This window comes from Sorex fumeus, unplaced genomic scaffold, assembly GCF_029834395.1.
Source record: "Sorex fumeus unplaced genomic scaffold, SorFum_2.1 ptg000028l, whole genome shotgun sequence".
NCBI lineage: Eukaryota > Metazoa > Chordata > Mammalia > Eulipotyphla > Soricidae > Sorex > Sorex fumeus.
Genome location: NW_026606085.1, coordinates 3,989,349 through 3,996,225, shown reverse-complemented (window position 1 = coordinate 3,996,225; position 6,877 = coordinate 3,989,349).

Below are 6,877 nucleotides of genomic sequence, written 5' to 3'. Positions count from 1 at the left end.
TTATCCAAGTGTGTGGAGAGTGGTCCCAGTAAGGCCTTGGTTGGGGCCTGCAGGTCTTCAGCTCTTGGGCCCTGGCGAGGATAGTCAGACACAGGGTAGGAGACTCTACATACAATACAATACATACAATACAGTGTAATACAAACTTAGGATCACCTATCCGGAACACTTTTCTATAAGTAATCTGTTGTTTAGAAAAACATTGCTAAAGTGACTTGTGAGCGGCTGGAGAGACAGTACAGCAGGTAGGACATTTGCCTTGTATGTGGCTGACCTGGGTTAGATCCCTGACACCCCATAAGGTCCCCTAGGCCACTAGGAATGATTCCTGAGCTCAGAGCCAGGAGTAAGCCCTGAGCACTACTGGGTGTAGCCTAACCTCCTCCCCCTAAATGACACATGACTGTATTCATACAAAGGAATATTATTTATATATTAAATGTAAAATTTATATATTAAATTTATATATTTAATATATATTTATATGTATTATTCAATATATATTCAACCAACAACAGAACATTTTATTTATTTTCTGTTTTCACTCTTTTATTTTAAATTTTATTTATTTATTTATTTTTTGCTTTTTGGGTCACACCCAGCGATATTCAGGGGTTACTCCTGGCTCATGCACTCAGGAATTACTCCTGGCGGTACTCAGGGGACCATATGGGATGCTGGGAATTGAACCTGGGTTGGCCATGTTGGCTGCGTGCAAGGCAAATGCCCTACCCGCTGTGCTATCGCTCCAGCCCCTGTTTTCACTCTTTTAAATAAAATTACTATTAACACTTGTATGTGTGTTTGGATAAATATTTGTCACATTTCCTTTTACCTACCAGGTATTAAATTGCTGAGTTACATAGAATTAAAATTTATGTATATTTATTATATATTATGAGCCTATATGTAATATATATTGTTATATATAATATGTAAAATTTATATATTAAAATTTATATATTAAATGTAAAATTTAATAGTATCCTAGCTGCTGTACTATCTTTTCAACTATATAAAACTTTTTAAACTGGAGGCTGGAACTATAATGTGTGTAGTCACTTGCTTTGCACACAGCTGACCTGGGTTCAATCTTCAGCATCCCACAATCCTACCAAGAGTGATTCCTGAGAACAGAACCAGGAGTAAACCCTGAGAACTGTTAGGTATGATCCCAAAATCAAAACCAAAACCAAACCAAACCAAACAAAAAACCTTTTCTTAGCTGTGCATATGAAGTGGCACAATTTATTGTATAGAAATTATATGTTAATAAAATTGTTTGGAAAACAAAAAGAAGACTAGGTTATATGGTTCAGTGGTGGAATACATGTCTTGCATGTGTTAGACCTTGGGTTCAATTCCCAGCAATGCAAAAACAAAACAAAACAAAAAGTAAAAATCAAAAGGACACCAAAACAAAACCCCATGATGCTATTGTTATATATCCGCTCAAAGTTGCAAAGTGACAATACAGAGAAAATCAGCTTAGCTAAAAGGAGATGATACTAAAGAAGGGGTACTCTCAAATAGCATTAATAGGATTGTAAAATGCTACAGTCACTTCGAAAAACTATTTTGGCAGCATGATAGACATAAATTTTTATTCTATGTAACTCACAATTTAATACCTGGTAGGTAAAAGGGAAATGTGACAAATATTTATCCAAACACACATACAAGTGTTAATAGTAATTTTATTTAAAACAGTGAAAACAGAAAATAAGTAAAATGTTCTGTTGTTGGTTGAATAATGTGCCGTACTTATGAAATGGGTTACTATATGCCAGTGAGAATTAACAAGTACAATATTATGAAACATAAAAGTTTACAAATGTGTTAAGTGCAAAAAGAAAAAAATAAAACAGAAGGAAGCAAAACTAAGAAACAAAAGGGAGGGAGAGAGTACTGTAGTCTGGCATGGTAGTATTTACAAACAGTTCAAAAACAGACAAAATTATTCTATGGTGTTTGAAATCAGCATAATACACTGAGAGGATGTTAATCACTGGGACCAAAGGTTTCTACAGTGCTGTTAAATTTCTGATGTAATCAGTCCTGGATTATTCTAGGAACATGGATTTATAACCCAGAACACTGAACATTCAAAATTCTTTGTGAAAATTTAAGTGAGGGTAAATGTCACCAGCTGAAATTAAATTTGACTCTAAATTGAAGATTCTACCTCCCAACCCCCGCCCTGCTGATCTATTTAATTTAAATAGACAAAGATTCTGTTGCCAAAACATCTTTCTCAGGGTCCTTCCTTTTTTTTTTTTTTTTTATCACACCTGGCGATGCTCAGGGATTACTCCTGGCTTCACACTTAGGAATCACTCCTGGTGGTGCTCAGGGGACCATATGGGATGCTGGGAATTGAACCCGGGTCAGCCGCGTGCAAAGCCCTACCTTCTGTGCTATTGCTCCAGTCCCTGGATCCTGCCTTTTGCCATCAGAAATGTCAACCTTTCGGGTGGAGCAAATTCTAAATGTGAGAAATATTAGGGAATGGTGGGAAATTATAGAACATTGCTAATTAATGTCAGAATAATATATTCTTAAAGGATCTTATTGTTAATCCCTGTATACATAGCTGAATTCAAACTGAACTCACTTTTAAAACCTTTCCTATAATTACTTGAAACTAAGTTCTTTGTTAAAACTACCCCTAATGTTTGGCAAATCGTCTAATACATATTTATCATTTTGAAAGAGCTGTTATTCATTTTAGTTTTAATTATTTATAATAAAGCTTTAATTAAAGAGTTATGATACTTTCTAAACCTAAAATATAACAAAGTTCTTTTCCAAATCAATCAAGTGTTAATTGAAATAATTAGATAGAAGATATTCTTGAATATTAGCAAGAATTTATAACTTTGTCTAAACGAATACCCTTATATCAAGATTAGTTGGTAATATCTCTTATAGTAATTTAGTGGTATCTATACAATTAAAAATAGATTTATTTACTCTTCCCTTCCTTTTTTGTTGTAGTTACTGCAATGACTTGAGTTGTGCATGTGCACACTTTGCTGCGTATAAGTATTGCACACTGCTGAAGCAGATCTATCAGTGATGCATTTGGGCAGCATGGGGGATCAAACTCATAGTCTCATTAGCAAGACTTTTAGCCATTGAGTGTACCCAAAGATTCTCTGAAGTCTTTATTTTTTTTAAATTAAAAAACAACATTTTCCCCCATGAAGTTTTAAACCTCCACTACCCAGCCACCACCATGCTCCAGGCTGCTTTCCAGACGCTCGGGCCAAGTCTCACGCATGAGTGAAGCCCCATAGAACCAGGTAAAGTGGAACTTTGTGACCTTGGATTCCAGGCTCAACAGGACCCAGAAACAGAGATCCTCTCCCTGCTTCCACCAATCCTCCGCCACCCAGAGATCACACCCAGAAGACCCACCCTGCCGGTGCCAGATAAATACCTCATCGGCCAACCTCCACTACCTCCACTACCCAGCCATCGCCACACTCCAGGACACTTTCTGGACCACACAGCCACAAAGCGGCCACGTGACACATCATAAGACAATACCCATTTTCCGCACCATATTTGATGGGATTCAAATATGGTGTGAACAATGGGATTACCTGTAAGGGCATTAGAGGCTTCCCTAAAAGCCTCCATCCCTCTCGGAGAGCCCAACAAGCCACCGAGAGTATCCCGCCCGCATGGTAGAGCCTGGCAGGCTACCCGTGGCATATTCCATATGCCAAAAACAGTAAAAACAATGGGCCTCGTTCCCCCTTACCCTAAAAGAGCCCTCAATACGGCAGCATTAAGAAGGAGGAGCAAGGAGTCTGATAAAATCTCAGGGCTGTCTATAGACCAAATATGATTGCCAGTCAATGCAAACCACAGAACCCAGAAAGAGAGAGAGAACAAAAGGGAATGCCCTGCAACAGAGGCAGGGTGGGTTGGGGGGATGGGGAGTGGGAAGGATACTGGGATCAGTGATGCTGGAAAATGGGCACTGGTGGAGGGGTGGGTACTAGAACATTGTATAATTGAAACCCAAGCACAGAAATTTGTAAGTCTACAAATGTACCTCATGGTGTTTCACTAATAAAAATTAAAAAAAAAACTCAGGGTTGAACTAGGCTGCCCAAATGAAGAAGGACTAAAATGACTGTCAGTCCTTTCAATGCACGTATGCTGGCATCAGATGCATCCATCGAGGACCTGATGGTGTAAGCACATAAGATCAAGTACGGCATCATTGGTCTGACTGAAACGAGAAGGCATCAATCACATCACGTCATTTTCGACACTGGAGAAGAACTGTTCCTCGGAACATGCAACAAAAGAGGCATCGGTGGTGTCAGTGTCCTTGTCAACACAAACTTGACCATGAGCATTGATTCATTCAAATGCCTAACAACCTGAACTGGATGATTACACTGGAATCACTGCCGGCAGTTTCTGTCTTTGTTGTCTAAGCACCAACACCCAACTATGATGAAGAAGAAATTGAGAAGTTCTACAGGGAGCTGGAGAAGTCCTATAAAGAAGACCACACCTTCTACAAGATCATTGTCGGTGATTTTAATGCCAACATAGGACTGAGAAGGTTGCCCGAAGTATTCCACATCTGGCCTAGAATGAAACGAATAGGGTAAGAGACTGTCTGAGTTCATCATGTCGACTAAGACCATCCATGGCAACTCACAATTTCAGAAGGCCGAATCTAAACATTGGACATGGGAGTCTCGCGGTGGAAAGTTCCACAACAAAATTGACCACATCATCATATTCAATCAATGGTTTTGCCTGACTGATGTCACCGTTGTCCCAAAATTCCAAACGATATCGGAACACCATCTCTTTTGTGCAAAATTCTACTTCACAGAGTGGGTAGAAAGGGCTGCAAAGTTTAAGAAGAGAACTCCCAGAATGACGACCAACTGGGAGCTCTTTGGTGCTATTGCGGCACCGTGGGAAGATGCCATTGTGGGAAGATGCCATTGTTGACAACATCGACGAGGAATACAATTGACTGGTTCAGCACCTCCATGACTGAGAGAGGAATGCCGAGAGTGGGAAAGTCACAAACAGACGCCTGTTTTTGGAAACTCTCCAGCTCATTCACAAACGTGGTTTGGCAAGAGCCTCAGGCAACCACAAACTAATGCCCAAGCTCAAAAAGCTGTGCAGAAAAGCGATAAAGGAAGACCTCAAAGAGAGAAGAGCGTAGTGTTGGCAGATGTGGCAGAAGCTGGGAAAAGTATTCACAATGCTCACCTGTCCTTCGCCAACTACAAGACCAAGATGACTGCCTTCTCATGTCCTGATGGATCTATCACATCTTCCAGAAGGGCAATGGAAAAGATTATCCATGACTTCTACTTGAATCTCTTTGATAGTTACGTCCATCTGGCAACATACCAAATTCCACAGGATGGATGTGTCATTTTCAATGTTCTCCCTTCTGAAATCTGACATGTCATTTCATGGTAAAGAAGTGAACAGCACCTAACGTCATGACTGGAAAGAAATGGGAGTGAAGATAGATGGTCAACAGCTACACCACCTCTGCTTTGCTGATGACATCATTCTAATAACACCAAACATTAGCCAAGCGGCATAAATGCTGGCCGACTTCTACTGTGAGTGTGGAAAAGTTGGACTGCAGCTGAATCTCACCAAGAAAATCACTTAATCACTTAATCACTTAACTTCCCGTTAGTCGTGGATTTGCTCGAGCGGGCGCCAGTAACGTCTCCATTTGTCCCTGTCGCGTGCTAGTGTAGCCCAATGGCAACTGTTCGCTCCGGGAACATGAAGGGCCTCAAACCGATCGTTCATGATCTTCAGGAAGAAGTCTGACCATCTGGTATGTGGGCGGCCACGCGGTCTCTTGACATCCCGTGGAATCCAATCAGTAACAGCTCTAGTCCAACGGTCGTCTTTAAATCTCATTACGTGACCAGCCCATCTGATTTTCGACACCTTGGCAAATGAGACAGCGTCCCTGATCCTTGATCGTCGACGGATGTCAGAACTCCGGATTCTTTCTCTCAATGGAGTGAAACGTGATATTCCAAGCATAGCTCTTTCTATTCTTCTTTGGGAGACCTGAATAGCGTTCTCATCTTGTTTGCGTAGGGCCCAGGTCTCTGAGGCATATGTTAATGCAGGAAGAACAGTGGAATCAAAGAGATGTGCCCGGAGCCGGAGGTTCTTCGTCCTCTTAGCTATTTCTTCGACGTTCTTGAAGGCGTTCCAAGCTGCTCTCTTCCTCCTGCGCAGCTCGGGTGCCAGGTCATTTGTCATGTTGACCTCTCGACCTAGGTACACATAGCTGTTGCATTCGGAGATGGTCGTTCCATTGAGAGCGAATGGGGCGTCAGGAACAAGGCTGTTTCTCATAAACATTGTCTTCGTAAGATTCAGCTGTAGTCCTACCTTTCCACACTCACGTTCAAAGTCGGCCAGCATTTGTGCCGCTTGGCTGATGTTTGGTGTTATTAAAACAATATCATCAGCAAAGCGGAGGTGGTGTAATTGCCGACCATCTATCTTCACTCCCATTCCTTCCCATTCCAGTCGTCGCATGATGTTCTCGAGGGTGGCACTGAAGAGTTTCGGTGAAATGGTATCACCCTGCCGCACCCCTCTCTTGACATCAACGATCACTTCTTTGTAGAATGGTGAGATCCTGGTAGTGAATCCGCAATACAGCTCACGGAGGATCCTGATGTATTGGGCTTGAATGCCCTGATTGGCTAGGGCTTCAATGACCACTTCCGTCTCAACAGAATCAAAGGCCTTCTTTAAATCAATGAACGTTAAGCAGAGCGGCATCTTGAACTCCCGAGAAACCTCAATGAGCTTGGTTATCGTGTGGATATGGTCGATG